At 31.9% G+C, this 18065-nt stretch overlaps 1 protein-coding gene across 3 annotated transcripts in view; it reads left to right on the top strand.

Moving 5' to 3' along the window:
* The window catches only part of LOC140048650 (neuroligin-4, Y-linked-like), a 58796-nt gene that overhangs the window by 6243 nt on the left and 34488 nt on the right, over positions 1-18065 (top strand). The window contains exon 1 of one of the 3 annotated variants that reach the window (XM_072093418.1): positions 13426-13538. The exons of the other annotated variants lie outside the window; for them this stretch is intronic. The gene's annotated coding sequence lies outside the window, so the exon portion shown is untranslated. Of the gene's footprint in view, positions 1-13425; positions 13539-18065 lie in introns of those variants that run through there. 3 annotated transcript variants of the gene reach the window in all.

The raw sequence follows: 18065 nt of genomic DNA, 5'->3' as shown, positions 1-18065 counted from the left end.
TTAATTATTACAAAAATTTGTTTCAGTAATTAATGAATATGCATTTTATTTACATTTTTATTACATCACATATTTGAAGTAAAGTTTGATAGTGTAGACAGAGCTTTAAGAAAAAACTATGCGAATGTTAGTTTTCCTAAATTATTATTCCGACTCATTTACACGGACAGGATAAATTTAAGTAATGAGCCGGATAATTCAGTTATGCTATGACGCTCACCCATTCGAATCATGTATCGTCACAAACCACAACCTAGTACATCAATCATTTCTTATTCATTCTACTCTGGTCGTTTTTATTCTGCTCTTTCTTTCCTTTATATCAACCTAAATTATTCATTGCAATAAAGTGCGGTCGTCTAGCTGTATACGGTTATGTTGAGCACTTTACTAAAAGAGTCGATAGAATTTAACTTTCGTAAATCGATGATAAATTGACTGATTTTACTGCAGATTTCTGTAAAGCCCTTAATACAAAGCCTTATGTCTAAGAACCCACAGTCAATCTGAGTACGTTAGTTATGCTACTGATTGTGTGTGTTTATATTATTGGAACCTACATTTACAGCATTTAGAAGAGAGTTAACGATTTTGTTGTTGTAGATATGTTTACAGTTGCTACGCTATTAGCCTGTGTTAATGGTTTTTTTTCTGTCTGTGCATATAATTTGTTTGTTATATGTTCAATTCAATATATCTGTATGCTCTTTAGTATACGGGTAAACTTATCCTAGACAGGAACTAATAGTACATTTTAGTACAGACCTAATCTGGTTAGGCCTACATTGGTAAAACGTTACACATAAGAAAGATACCTTGGTGCCTCATGTCACCGCTGTGTCGGTTTTGTTTTTCTTTTGCATATTTATACTGAATAAAAAAAATACATCGGTGTCACTAGTGTTACGATATATTATGTTCTAATTGTAAAAATGTTCAGAACCCTTACACTGGCTCAGGCTTTCTGATAAAAATTATTATTACTATAACAAGTAAGAATCATCAGTATGATGCTGGTGTCACGCCAAATAATGACATATTGGAAAATTATGTTCCAAACTCAATTACACTGGAACAGTCATATTATTTTCTGATTAAGAAAGCAAGAAACATCAGTACACTGGTGTCACGCCAATTTTTTTGTAAAATTAAGTTCCGGACGTAGTCACACTGGCCCACTCTTGGATACTTACCACAAAGCAAAAAAGAAAATAATAATGTTGTTTTGCGAGGGCTCGTATTAATTATATTTTCTAATAAGAATAATTGCATTACTCACATGAGGAATAATTGATTAGCTATTCTTGAACATTGTTTTATCTAATTATCTATTGTAAAAGCACACATGTAGAAGTATTCAAATCACGAAAGATAGTCTGCATCAATTTTAATTTGTTTGTATTTTAATTGATTAAAATATTTCTCTCTCGTCTTGCCTTTCACGTTGATTAATAACTCACATTAATATTTCCGAAGAGTAAATGATCTTTTTTCTGTCATTTTAATCAAAAGAACATCTTTAATAAAAAAAAATATATAATTTTTATATCGTTCATTCAATCATCTTTTTATGACTTTGTATTCTCTTGGTCAATGCTCTCTAATTTATTTTTCAATGTCTGGCTGATGCTATATTGTGTATTGACGTTTATTTGTTTCAAAAGCTCTAACGAAACTGACTACGGAATGTTACGTGATAAGTTTTATTTTAAAGTAAGCTTAGTGGTGGTGTACTGCATGATTTAAATAATTTTTTTCCAATTCCATTCATAACCGAATGTCTCTCTACAACTTTAGTACAGTAGACTAGTAGAAGTCATCATTTACGCTTGCATCTTGAATTATTAATTCTTCATTTCTGAACACTGAATTACTGTACCTTCAAAATAAAATGAAGAAAATCATCTTTATGATTGTTTTAACACAATTGTGAAAGAACTCTTTTAAGCTGAATGAGACTACACACCATCTTCAGTGCTACGATCACCATGTTTAAGATTTGAAAAATTAGTTGTTAGTGCTCCAAATGGATCTATCATCAAAAACTACAGACATTAGACCACCTCTCTTTAACACTACGTTTTGCCAAGCAAAGCAATATCTATACTTTTCTCCAAGGCATAGTTTCTCAGTCTGTCATACAAATAGTACATATTGTTAAACCCATTCCAGTTGTTACTTTGTACTCAGTCTATTCACCCGGAAAGGAAACTTGATGCGAATTGTTCTCAGAGCATTCGACAAAACGCTCCCAGGGGACATACGCTGATTGTGCTGGGTATATAATGATGTAAGGTACCCTAGACCCCGTTAGTATTCACGGCCTAATGTGTTATAATCTGTTATTCTCGATTTGGAAATATTCAGAACCGTATCGAACCTTGCTTTTAGCTGTCATCAACGTTTCTTATCTTGAATAATGTAATTTCATTTATTTGTTGCCAATTTCTTTCTCTTAATCGAAGTTATTTTTGCAGTATTTAATTTAAATTAATCTTGGTTTCTCTATATATTATCTTAACTTATCTCATTAAAAAATATCTTTTATTAAAACACGTTTACTGGTCAGTGTTATTAGATTTCTTTCTTCTTGATGAGATAAGATATTTCTTTGGTGTTTGGAGAAAATTGACATTCCATTAAATCATACATAATATCTGTATACCTTATGATAGCAATTTAATTTTGTACTCATCAAACTTGAGAATTACAATTCACTGCGCGTATATGCGCGAAAATTTATGCAAATTAGATTCACAACAATTATTATGACGTCAGAAAACCCTTTACTCTAATTTAACTTCTGTTAGGGAGTCCATTGATCGAAATTTTATGAATAGGAACAGAATGAATAATCCGAATATTAATGTACGATCGATTTGCTTCCTTTTCTGTGTAATGTGAAATTATTCGGGTTTCTTTAAAGTGTGACGTTATTAATAATTCATCATATTTTGTGACACGAAGTAAATTTAATGAGTACTGCTGCAAGATTAGGGTAGCTTAAAGAGAACTTATCTGAAGCCTTGAAGATTCTTAAAATCAATCTTTAAACAGAGTTTGTATATCAATCTCACGAGACAATTTCATCAAGATCTTGTCCGTCATCAAAGTCTTCGGTTTATTTTGACAGGCTGTAATCCCACACACGTTCTCACTGTAATCGCACTTTGACACTTTCTAAAGGCACTCACACAATCAGACGGACCAGCTATGTTGATTTTGGCGCCAAAATGATTATTCAATCTTTGTATTAACTTCATTGAAAGGCACATCGTGTTTGACGAATTTTGGATCATAACTGTTAATCAATTACACATTTGCCGGCAGTCGTTGACCGGTCAAATGTCATATTTTGTACTAATTCAAATTCATATTTCTTAACTACTATGAAAGAAGTTCAATAATAGCCGAAAGTATTAAATATACTCATTAAAATATCGTAAATATTGGAGAAGTGTATGGTCAATATGATATTCACAAGTGAATACCATTTTTCCTGGTTCAAATAAATGATTGTGTTAATTTTTATACAAATATCAATAGTAACAGAAAATAATGGTGGAAGTCGATCGTTGGTTTAAAACAGAAGTAAACATTTGATTTCTATTGGAAAAAACCCCTTTTCATTTTATATAATGATATGATCTTAATAATTGATTATTCATTTAAGGTACGAAAAACCCAAAATGATTAAATACACACACAATTGTGTGAGGAGTGAAAATTTCATTTTATTATTATTATTTGATTTGGTTTGTTCTGGCCCTAAATTAGTCAATAGTTCACACTTTCTGTCATAGAGCAAAAACTTTCAAATCGTACACAGAAAAAAATGTCGAAGTCGAAGACCAAAAGAGCCAAGTTCGCAGTTATGTATTAGTATGGAATAATATATAAATACGAATTGGTTAATGAACCTTGGTCTTAAATTCTGTTGAATCTAAAAAATTCTTAGAAAATGTTATTATGGAAAGAAGATCTGATATTATAACAACCATGATACTCATGTATAAGTAAGAATGATGGCCGGGAGATTAATATACAAGATTTAAGATGTACATTTAAAAAGTTGATGCATGCATCAAGTCAATCGTGTGATTGGTAATTGTCAAGGATTTTATTCCATTTGATTAACTCGTCAAATTTACCAATCGCATTTAAAAAAAAAGTGTTTAGTGATTAGAGAAAATTTATTACATTTGAGCTGATTTATGTTTATGTTTATAATTGCTCGATTAGAAAGTTAAAGTGAGAAATAAGATAGTAGGTAGGTATTTAAAAAAAAAAAAAGGCTCTTATTTGCACGTTAAACATAGGTAAAGCTCTGTCTACATTATCAAACTAGTTTGACAACAAATGTGTGATGTGCGGCACTCCAATACTTTCCTACTGATGTATTCTCTATAATGTTGTTAATCTTTTTTTTTTCTTTATTGGTTACCTATTAAATGGATAGAATAGAAGATGCTCTTACTTGTATTTTGGCTAAACTATCTGAGTTGGCGCATTATTATAATCATCAACAAAATATTTCTTTTCCTATATTTTCTTGTTATTAAAGACCCTTGTCGACAGATAGACTAAATATTGTGCACGTTTCTTACCATTTACTAGTTGTAATCTCAGACATGTTATGGACTTAATTTGAACATTTATTTGACATGTCCGACCATCATATTTGACGCAATAAATAATGACAAGAGAGTATACATTACATTTCAAATTACATATTATGGTTGCTTGTACTAGGAGGCCTTACAATTCTACTTTTTGACATCTGAAGAATTCTTAGTTATTAGTTAATACTTTTATGTTGACCTTTTATGGTAAAAAGGACACTGAGCATTTCATAGAAAGGATTTTTTTCGCTCTTAGCGAAAAATTGTTCCTGTAATTGATCCAAATTCCAAACAATGCAAAATGAAAAATCACACTAAAAGGAATTGAAAAGGTATTTATTGTTTATGATATTGCTAGAAATGTAATATGCAGCAAAAAAATATTTAAAAAAAAAAATAAATAAAAAAAAAAAAATATCAGAGGAATAAATTAAAGAATTAAATTCTCGGTGAAAACACATAAAAAACAAAAATGGTTGACGCTCAATGAACTTATTCCTTCATACTTTTGCTATAATTTCTTCCTGTCATGAGTTTTCGTTTAGGTTTACTTTGCGATTTCCAGTAGCCATGTATCCACTTCTTAGACATCTACATCTTAGATCGGGCCATAATCATTTAACTGGTTTCGTTCAATGATCGACTTTAGGGCTAATGCTTCTTATCTACTGATTTTAGCCAGACTTGTCACTCCCAAGTCTATACTTTATACTCATATTGCCTACATTCTATAGCAATCAGGTTACTCCGTGTCTGGTACCAGCTTCCCAGACAGTTGACTGATGCTGCAGTCCTAGAAAGCACATCAGCCTTCATTAGAAAAGTTTATATTCATTTTGATTCGCTGTAACTGTTTTTGTCTTTTTGTATTTTATGTGTAAACTGACTTTGAGGTTGGGTCAACCGGCTCAGCTACAGTGATTCAGTTCACTTAGGTTGACCCTGGTCTCCCCAATTTCAGTTTTTTTTTGTTATGTATATACTCAAATAGACCAAATAAATAATGAAATGAAATGAAATAGTAATTACCTTTATTAGAAATACATTGGTTGTAATTACAATACTTGACGTTCTATTCTATCTTCTTTCCCTTTTTAATGTATGGTTTCCACTGTAAATAACGGAAAGTAAAGAGAGAAAGATGTGAATTTGAGATTGCTACATCATAATATTCAAGAACTCAAGTTCAAAGAAGGCAAACTTGTACGTGTAATACAAAATAAAGCTGTATTACAAAATCCTGCGGGTATGCTTATAAATAACACTCGACAGTGTATAAACACAAACGCAATCTCTACTTGAGTGTATCTGATTCGAATTATGCATACTGTTAATGCCTCAAGATAAACCTTTAATGAAATAAACCTCGGGAACAGAAATGGGCTTACCAATGAATAAATAACCTATTAATAATCTTATCAAAATATGAATCTGACCAATACTGAAAATAAGTATTAATCACAACTTTTTATAAATATCAGAAAAATGAGACAACTAATCGTGGCATTTAATTATTAACCAATTTCTAATGGCTCGTTTTTTTCTAAATGGTTAGCAAAAATGTTAATATAACAATTTGTTAATACAGTAATCAATATAAAGTTGATTACAGTTCCGTGACACTTGATCAAAATGTACAAGTTTCTTGAACTGAATTATTATAATTATTCATGAGATTAGTGTCTGGATGATTAGATTAAGCTCTGTCTACACTATCAAACTTTATGTTACAAAAAAATGTGATTTGCCCATATGATGACGTCATACCACTACCATATTTTGTATATATTCTGAGTTGACCAAATAGCATAGGTGTTCAGCACCTGTTTGGTCTTTCCTTGCCTTTTATACTTGTTTTGTCTTCTTTGTATTGTGTATCAGCAGAAAATTAAATAAATAAATAAAATATTTGGGCATATCACTGCCATGTTTGGGCACATCACACCTTTTTTTTTTATAAAACTAGTTTGATCATGGACCTAATTTATAGGTCCATGGTTTGATAGTGTAGGCAGAGTTTTTGTTTGCACTTAAGTAGTAATTATTATCGTACACTTATTTGATTACAAATTCTAAGAAAAGTATTATTTATTTATCAATTCATTCATGCGATGTAACAAATTAATTAACGTAGTTGAAAGATTGAATACGATACATCAAGGCAAAGACGATTCATTCGGAATACTTTCTGGAATACTTATAAATATGTAACAAATATTATTATTAAAGCTTAAATCATGATTTATTTACCTGCCCTTTCCAGTAATTATAAAATTGTAATCAAAGAATTTATATAGAATCAAAATGAGGTATGAACAAGTAGGCCTATGACACTAAATGCATTTTCCTGCAGACAAAGTCAATGGCATTTTGTTTAATGTTCATAGTAAGTCTATATTTGGAACTGGGACCAAACCTTGTGAGTTGCACAAGGGTAACATTTTAATTATTCATTCTTCTTATCTTCTTACAAATATGTTTAGTAGTTGTGACAGTGAGTTGTTAATAAACAAATCCCTTGTTAAGCTTAGTTAAGGTATTGCTTCTTGAGCCTAAAACATCAATCATCACATTCAATCCAGTTGCCTTTGGTGAAATAAATGTTGTATCTTACGAACCATTTTGCCATTGTTGTTGTCTTGGCATACCAGTATACATAAACATTGGGCCTAAATGTTGTCGTAGCGTGTCCCACATACATTTGGTGGATAGGGGACAGTAGATATGTAGGAAGGTGGTAGGTATAGGTAGTTTGGTAGATAGGTATTTACGTTACGTATAGGTAGCTATAGTAGTTTCATTTTTAGGTAGGTAGTTCGATAGGTAGGTACTTATATATGTACGAAGGTGGTAGGTATAGGTAGTTTGGTAGATAGGTATTTTACGTATGTAGGTAGCTATAGTAGTTTCATTTATAGGTAGGTAGTTTGATAGGTAGGTACTTATATAGGCAGCTAGGTTGATGTTTCATTTATTTATTTTACCATAACATGGAATCATTGACCGTTAGTGTTAATGCTTAATCGCCTAATATCCAATTCTAACACTATTTAACTCCACTTATGAGTTTTAAATATTCCAATTATATTATGTTTTCTGTCAAAATATTGTTTTATTCAAATTCTCCTTGATCAATAAAAAGTAATTACTATCGCATATCTACACATTTACTTCAATTCTATGGAAGTATTATATAATAATTTGCAAAATATTATATCTTCAATAGATGAAGTTGATTGGATATTTTTTTCTGTACTTCTCATATCAAAGACTTTAATTCCCGCGGAAATAGGTACAGCGCTTTATATTCTTTTTTCATAAAGCCGATTTTAATTGGAATTTCATATTGTTTGACTTTATCATTATATATTATGTATAAGTTGGAGTATTTCTGTTATGATTGTATCATTTGCACGAATCTGTTTGTTTACCAAAAACTGTGACTTTTTTAAATATGAGTAGTCACGAACACGAGCTATAACTCGAAGTTTGTAATCATGCGCAGTATGAGTACGGTATCCTTTTCATTGAGCAAAAGATTCTGAAACTGTTGTTGCACCATTGTATTGCCTTATAACAAACGAGCTTATTAGATTTGAATTCTAAATATTGGGTTAGTCAGTATATATCACAATGTGCAGCGTGTGCCTCTATACTGTGCCTTTTTTTCTTCAAAAATCCTAATATACCACTGAAGCAAGTTGTTGATATTTTGCTTGTTAAAATGTGTTTAAAATTGATTAGGTTGAAGGCATTAGTCTTTTCTATTGCTCTTCAAACATTCGAAACGGTATTCAGGTTCACATTAAAATTTGATGAATAATAATGTTGAATAAAGTACAAAATACTATAGATTACGGTAGTATTAATTGTAATTTTATGCGTCTTCGGGTTTTTATTGCCAATAGGCAGATAACTTAAACGTTGTTTCGATATACATTTACTACGCTAATATGAAACGGAAACGTGTACTATTTAACGCACTTTATGCTATTTTAGGTTACATTATGAAACCTTCAATCAATTTAAATGCTCCTTTTAGCAGAATGGAATGAATTATTTACAGAATCTCGTACAAGATGAATAATTGTCTTACTTCAACATGTGTATTTGTTAGAAATACTGGGGATAGCCAACGTAGGCTACAGGCACGTAGGATATTTCTTCGTCAAACAGCAATTGAATAGCGTCAGAGTAAAATTACAGAATACGCGATTGTAAATTTAGGGATGTAAATAAATAAATGTTTTGGCTACACAGTGGGTGACGCACGTGTTTAACACCCCCATAATTAATGTACTCTACCCAAATTATTGTTGTTTCTACAAAACAACGAACGGACGCGAGTATTCATATCTATCGTCAACAACCACATGCACAGTACCTATATGGACATTGTCACCACGTCCTTAGCTGTACAGTACATGGTTAGAGAGTCGTCAGAGAAACAGATATGAAGATGAGCATAAGAAAAGAGCGACTAATCGCTGCAAACTAATGTACAACGCGTAAATATAGATTATGAAGATCTGGTCAGATTTTGATGACAGATAGGCCAGCAAAATTGGTCTAAAGACAAGCGATGAAAATAATAAATGATATAAATATTTTTATCTGATTAAATATTGTTGAAATAATAATAGTAATTCAATAGTCCAAAAGAAGTATCCTGACAAATGGTTACATTTAAAAAAAAATGTCGTAGTGTTGTAGCTCTTGGAGATAATTCTGTACACTGCGGTAGTGGATTAATTGTAATTCTACATAACATACACGCACATTTATTATTGGCACTTCTGAATGTTTTAAATGACATTACATTTATGTTGTAGCTGTCGATCATTTCACTTGGAAACATTTATAATTACATGTTTCTTTAAAGTCTTCCTTCCCGTGTGAACGTCGCTTTAATCATTACTATTAACTTTGCTCTAGATCGTTTGATTGTAAAGTAATGTATCCGTAATATTTAAGCACCAGGGTCAGTAAATTAACTGGATACATTGTAAATAATGTGTTGTGATTACAATTGATGAACAGACACATTTTGAAACGACAAATACAAAAATAAATAGACGTGTATATCGTATAACGATCGATTTTGAAATCTGAACATGTCAATCGAAAGGTGTATAAAATGCTTAATCGGTTCCAATTGCTAACCGATAACAAATTCCGGTATTAAATCATAATCGTGTGGACATCATTTGAAACCAATATCTGAAGTTATACACGGCCTTGTTGTGCTGGCTGGATAATCGCCATTAATTCGCGAGAGCTTTCAATCAATTAAAACTGATTTATAATATACGCTGTGGTATGTGATATAATTGGCATCACTGTAGATTATATTCTGCTTTATTTCCATTTCATGGTTTGCTATGCTGTTGGAATTCCAGCTGTGGCGTTCGGTCATACATAAACGGTACGCAATTTATAGATACATTACGTTTTCATTAGGCTGTTTATAGACCATTACATCAGGTAACCGAATAACCTCAATACGCAATTAAAGTAGGCTGTAGAACAATAATGACAATGAATGTATCTCGCGTTTATTAAGTAAGCAGTACAAATTTGTACATCTCCTACATTACCGACACGTTCGTTACTTGTCTTTATCTGTATCATCTTTTGTAGCATCATCAAAGGAATTTAACTTCACATTACCAAAACTCATCTCCAACGGTATCAGTCTTCCCTTTACCTAACAAAGTTTGTTCGTAGCCACAATGTGCCTATATTTGCAGCAATATTAACCTTAATCACCATCACCAATATTATTAATATAAATCACCAGTAGTATTTTGCCTGCCTCTGCACGACCAATTTACTCACATCACAGTTCCATCCAAATTAATAAAGGCATCATCAGCAGTTTACTAACACCATTTGCACACACATCACCAGCAACCTTTACTAACATCACCAGCAGGACCAGCACCAGATGCATTTCCTAACATCACCAAAAGATTTACTGACATCACCAGCAGAATTTGCTCACATCACCAGCATCTTTTACCGACATCACCAGCAGCACCAGCAACATTTGCTCACACCACCAGAGGTTTTTACTATCACACCATCAGCAGCACTAGCACCAGAAGCTTTTCCTAACATCACCAACAGATTTTACTGACATCGCCAGCAGAATTTGCTCATATCACCAGCAGCTTTTACCAATATCACCAGCAGCACCAGTAGCATTTGCTAACACCACCAGCAGCTTTTACTAACATCATCACCAGCAGCACTAGTAGCATTTTCTTACATCATCAGCAGCTTTTACTAACATCATCACCAGCAGCACCTGTAGCAATTTCTCACATCACCAGCAGCTTTTACTAACATCATCACCAGCAGCACCAGCAACATTTGCATACACAATACTAAAATCTTTTGCTGAAATTACCAGCATCACTAGTTACACCAGCATCTTCTCACATCAAAATCAGCATTTTCCTCAGCATCATTCCTACTGAGTCATTAAAATACACAGAAGTTTCAGTTGTCACTGACGACGGCAACCATTCTAGTTGTTATAATCCCTAGTTTTCTTTCTTTAGTATTGGACATTCAAATCCAGATGTTATTATCACAAGCCATAATCGCTTTTATCAACGGATTACCGAGATAAATGCAAAAAGGAAAAACACATGCTTTTAAATTACTATCACATATACATCATTAAATCAAATATTTTTAAAAGTAGGTTATCCTTCGTCTGATGACATAATATATTTTTCAATCGTGTGCTAAATTTAACAGCAAAATTAGACGCTGTGACAAGAAACTCAAGAAAGACTCAAAGCCGACTGATCGAAAATATTTTGTAAAACAACAATACCGCGTACAATACCTACAAATCCTTTTATCAATCTATGTCCACCTGCCTTCAGTATGTAAACTAATCTGTAGTTATTATTTGAATATTCGATGAAGAAAAAAAAAATGTTTGCCGTTTCCTTTGTAATAATTGATAGATTATCAACAACAGTAGAAATGACATAAGATAATATTGATTAACAGTTTAAAAAGAACACTTTGTATGTCATAACTTTTTTATAAAAGGAGAAACATTACTTTATGATGAAAAGTCTATATTTATCAGTTATCATAATCATCCATGTTTGTCTTGTTATTATATTTATCATTTCTAATATTAACATAATATTTGCGCCACCATTCTTCCTCCCCATCCTTATTTTCAGAATTTTCATCTTCGTTATTTAATTTATATCATCGTTTCTGTCGTAATCATTGTCATTATTCTCATTACGTCATTGTCATTAATTCGTCTTCATTTCCAACTTGAATGAACTCACTGTCACTGTTTTGTGAAAAGTAACGGTAACTTACCCTATACCCTGTTCTCTGTATAGAGGCGCATCAGTGTTCCGCTCTGGATAACCACATTTTCTAACAACGTTTTACTTATTTAATATTGTTTTTTTTTAAACATGTGTTTACTTTCATGCATGCTGAGCCGTAACCTAGTTAAACTGAACGTGAGCCTTAGTAGACATTACTTTTTCACAAAGGCTTAAGAAAGAAATTGAAATAACTGCATCACTAAACTCTAATGAAAGCTTTTCCAAATAATGGAAAAGCAATTTAAAAGCTGCAGCAGTTTTAGAACACAATCGTTTGTACAAAGTATACTTTGAAAAGAAATTGACCCATGTGACTTCAATCTAGACAAATCGAATCCAATTTACATGCCATACAGATAAAAAGACATTTAATAGATATACAATAAAAAGTTAAATGAATATCTGGCCTTTATAGAAAATTAAATTAATGTGAGAATTATCGTTGTGTCTGCAAAAAGCGTAGGCAGGTCATAAAAATGCCAGTGATTACTGCTATTTTGACGCTAAACAAGAGAATGTACACTTTTAAATACCGTCATTAATCTTTAAACGTTCTAATAAAGATGTTTACTTAGACTAGTGTAAACGTTTATGTATTTTAATTGTGTTAATAAAGTAAACCATCCATCCGTTTGAGTTTATATAAGATGAAGATAGAAAATCGAAAAAATAATATTTTGCTTGAATTTAAACGAGGCACATATTACAAGTCAAAGAAAGTTGTATTGCAACTTTGTTAGTCTAGGTTCTAGACGGTTTCTACTTAATATTAGTAAAAAAATATATAACTTATAGCGTTTCATACGTATAATGCTTTAGATAAGAAACTCATTTTCCAGAGAAAAATTGGAAGGCCGACTGGTCTACTAACATAAACAGGAAAATTAAATACAGACTTGGGTTAAGTCTACAACCTTGTAGATACTATTGTGCTATCGATATGCTTGTGCTTGGTAAGACTAAGTCGGTCTAGATTAGATGTTATCAAACAACGAAATGATCGTAAATTATTGTTATTATTGCCAACAGGCTTTTGAGCTTGTTTAATATGAAAATATTCGCTGTAACAATTAATAAAGTATATTGCATTATTATACTAAGCGATCAATTGATTGCTCGTAAATCAAATGAAGGTATGAGCAGTAATTAGAAAAATAACAATCTTTGACAAAAATAATGGTAATGACTTCGTTGTTCGTTGTATTTGTCATTTTATACAAACACAACTTTCTTTTTGAGGTTTTAAAATTTAAAAATATTACAATAAACCTAATAACTATATATTATATTGCTGACACTAATATTTAAACTACAATAGTGTTCGAAATATGCATTGTTCGACATAAACATTTGTACTCAGTAATAAACGTTTATTTATCGTTTATATACTATACAAATACTTGTCAGCTTGTATTTGACGTTTTATTTTCTCAACGAATGGTTTATCTGAAATCGTCGACATGTTTAAAATGTTATGGTGTCTTTTTTTTCTAAATTAGGTATACAGTATTTCGGAATTCTGATTCTGTTTCCAGTTTTCTAAGTGAGTGTTACGTTCTTATTTTCTAACAAATCTTCGACAAAATACAACGACTTCGTTGCTGCTTCTAACTGCATCTCTTTTAATTTTACATTTTGGTGAGCCATTTTACAGTGCTTCATATGGATTTTGAACTCTTTTCTTTTTATATTTGTTTTGTTATGTATTTGTTCTTTGCTGACGAAATAAATTAAATGAAATGTGGAATAGTATGACTGTTACACAACGGGGTCTGAAATACTCATAAGTTGCTCTGCTTATTTAAATTGTCTGATGTTTAGTTCAGTATGTCAAGATATTAAGGCTGCTAACTGAATGTGTCTCTTTAGGATGACTATAACCTATGAGACTATAAGAGATGGTCTGACAAGCTAATAAGTTACCTATAGTGCGATGTAGGCCAGGCAGAAGATGTATTGAATTTTAACAATTAGAGCTTGCTACCTCGTAGCAGCAATTGTTGTGAGTTAATCGTTGATGTTTTCTTTCTATATGCCAATGATTTGTGACTTATTTGTGTACTGGGATAATAATAATAAACGAGAAGGTTGGCGGGAACTGAAAAACGTCTCGAGAATAAGTGATTATTATTTTCCAAATTGGCAAATAAATTGGTCTCTTCCAATAATTCAACCTAATCACCAACCCCTCCTCACAAATCTCACAGTTCCTACAAGTAGACCGAATCGGATTTATTCAAATGATACTTTCGTGGGAGTTGATTTACTGTATGTAAAGATTGAGGAAAAGATCCTCAAATTTACAGATTAAAGATTTCATCAAAGAAGACAGACTCTTAACTAGAATGAACATTCTTTTCTATAAAAAAAAATTAACAAGCTTAAATTGTCAATTCACTCGGCAAATGAGTAGTTTAAATGAACCCTAAGTAAACGTAAAATTACTGTATAATATTCAACTCGACTGAATTGATATAACTCGTTTATAATCGCTTGCATAATTTTTTTTTAAAGTTTTGTGTGGATTTCTTGCTAATTATTTTGCTCATGTATAAAGCAAATTGCTTAACATAACACTACCCACAACTAAACAACTTGGTGCAATAGTCCAGTATATAATGGCTCAATAGTAATATCCGATGGATGCATAATTATAATGTTAAAACAATCAAATATCGGTACTTAAATCGTTAGTCTTAGAATTTGTTATATAGCTTGTCGCGGTTTAGCTAAGCGTTCGATATCTGTTTGAGAAATAAAATTGTCAAGTTAATGGAGATATCGGAGATGAAATATTATTTTAGCAATTACAGTAGATGTTTTCTTTGTTACAAAGCATACATTGATATAAACTGTTAGATTTGTATGATGAAAGTGATATTGTATTTAATGATTTGAAAAACGAGACAATTCTTAGATAGATTGATAGAAGGTGATTTGATGCTGTTGTAAGAAGGTTTGATATGTCCACAAGTTATCTGAGCTCGCATTCATCATTCCATTTATTGAAACAAAATCCTATGTGTATTGTGTAATCAACGCGACGCGTGCGTCCGAAACGCAATAATCAACTACACTACAACACATTTCGTCAGCCTCTGAAAAGCGTTGCATAAGAAATAATCAATATAAGGAAGTGATATATAAAACATGAAAATACAATCACTGTCGCCAGTTTGTGCCTTATTCAACTTTACGCATTATCAGATTTTTGCCGAATTGATGGAAAAGAGATAACTTAGTAAAACATAAATATCATATTTCTTAAAATCGTCAAAGTTAGTAGGATTTGTGCCGACAGACAGACATGAAACGGTTAACAGAACGAGAATAAAATCAGCATAATTCTCGGTCGTTTTGGAAAATATCGATTGATTTAAAACTGTTTGTTCGTCATCTGAAACACTAATCGCACCTAGGGAACAGAAAGCGATCAACAAAATGAGGGGAAATACAAATAATTTCCTATCACTTATAGCCAATCACAGATTCATAATTGTGACTCCTTAGCGCGCCCGTTGGGAGCACTTTCTGCCTGATCTTAATTGTCCCTGTCCCATAAAGTGAACAGTTATTACGTCAATACTATACTGGAATACCTAACTCGATTTTTTTTTTATTGAATGCTGTGTGCAAATACGATCATATACATTCGCTACGAGAGTGATGCATCGTGTTTAACAATGATTAGATAATTAAATGAATCCAAGATTATGGAAATACGGGAGCTTGCTGCTTACATTGAAATTACGCCGCGGCACGCCGCTTCGATAGAAATCATTCGCGTTGACAAACTACAAAAATAATACTGTAATAGTAAATAATAGAGCGCTGGTCAAATTTTGATTTTATCAATTGTTAAATTAGTTTTTTTGTTTTGCGATTTAGTGGTTTGGTGCAAACGCGACTCTACAGCTCACTATGTCGGTCGGTCGTTCGGTCGGTTGGTCGGTCAACACTAACTTAAATTTGCGCACGCGACTGTAGTCATGTATATGGCCTTGTTTAAAGTAAATGTTAGTTTTCCATAAATGTTCTTTCATTTATTCAAAATCACATAATTCAATACATTATATTACGTAAATACACATGTAAATTCACATCAATTAAAATGTTCAACAGTTAAAAAAAAAGTTAAATAGCAGAAAACTGTTACAGACAACATTTTTTCACGGACTCGTGGAGGAACACATTTTCAGAGGTGAATGAGGGTTTTATTACGCTGTACTTTTTTGTGAGTAAATAAACATGTGAGTATTTCATTTCGCATAGTTGTCCTATATTCTGCTAAGAAAGACGTTCTATATGAAACATTTGTCTTTAGCAAAGTTAGGAAGTGAAACTAAGCGAACAATTCTGACCTCAGAGTTATTAGAAAACTTTTTTTTAAACTTTTTTTTGGAAACTATTATTTTTAATGTCAATTAACATACTTTGTATTAATTTCTGGTCTTCTGTAATTGATATATTATACAATTTGTGAAATATGCTTTGAGGTTTCTATTTTTTTGCTATACCCGCCTTTGTTTTAATAAATGCAATTTTCCTGTGTTTATACTATAACAGTAAACATTTGATGTTCATATGCATAACCCTTGACCTTTCGAAATTAAAATGATACTTGAGATGTTTACAGTGTGGTTTTGGCAACAGAATGATCTTGAATGTAGGTTTAATAAAATAGTTAGAATATAAAATATTGAATGTTTGTGTTGAAAATAGAAACTGCAAACATACAAAATGATAAATCAGAAACATTATAAAAATCAATATAAAATGTCTGAACTTAAAATTGAATTGCAAAAAAGGTGTGTTGGAATATATTAATATTATATACTTTACTAGTATTTTACTTATAAATATGTCTTTCTAATGGAAGTTTGCTGTGGTGTATACGTTGTTCACACTTGTAGAAATAATGTTAGCCGTTTTTTTGGCTAAGAAATAACATATACATACAATATTGTGAACATTTATAACTGCAGTTTTTTTATTACTGTGAATAGAGAAGTAGGCCTAGCGTTTTGTAGTAGACTTTAAGCTTAAATGTGATCAGCTCTGTCTTCTTAAATTGATCACATAGAAGGCATCATGAAAGATGTTTGGTAAGACGTCTAAATTAAACATAAATTGTAAGATCCTTCTTGTCTGAGTGGTAGTTAAACCGTATATGCTTAAAGTATGCTCGAGCCCTGATACGTGTGTTATGAACTAGCTGTCAATTAAACAATACATGCTGCGCACGCTCATCATATATGAGCATGCGTAGAAATGAATGTTTTCAAAACTCGATATTGTGCGCTTAAGTCGTGAAAAGGTCAAGTTAAAGGACACACTATCTCACCAACTTCCCCCTCCCCCTCCCAAATAAACAGACATACTACCAGGGAAACTGTTCTACAAAATGAATTGTGAATTACTCTATTCCTACAATTCATGCATACGCGCTAGCATGCATTGCTAATTTAAAACTTAAACTACTTATGGTTACATGGTACAAGTCATTTTCTGACTTGTAGGAAAAGGCGACAAAATACACACTCGACACTACTGATTTGAGTCTTACGAATTGAATAAATTTCAATAGATAATAGTCATGTATAGGACATTTACCAGTGTTCGATCAGCATGTAGAAAATGTAATTGTTACTAACGCCCTTCAATCTGTTGAGGCCTTCGGAAAACCACTTTAAATTCATTGCCTCGGATGTTCTCACTATTGGTTATTTTCAATTACTGTTGCATAAGTGTCAATGCAATAGACACGTGACCAGTTACAATCTGAAAAAATATATATAAAAACGAGACAGATTTTTGAATAATATAAATATAGAGACTGTATTAACAGATTTGTTGAACGATTCCAGACAGTACAAATGTGCATTTTAAAGGCCAAATTTAAATGGTGAAAACGTTTCATGGTTCAAATACAAAATAAATATTCGTGTCAAGTGTTTTTCGATTATATACAATTATTTTGGAAAAGAAAGGCGCTTTTAACATTTGAAAACCCACTGCAGTAGGCCTACATTATTTCCACGTTATTTCGCCTGGTATCATAGGCCATAAT

The sequence above is a fragment of the Antedon mediterranea genome, chromosome 5, assembly GCF_964355755.1.
Source record: "Antedon mediterranea chromosome 5, ecAntMedi1.1, whole genome shotgun sequence".
Classification (NCBI taxonomy): Eukaryota; Metazoa; Echinodermata; class Crinoidea; order Comatulida; family Antedonidae; genus Antedon; species Antedon mediterranea.
This window is presented reverse-complemented; position numbering and strand designations above follow the sequence as displayed.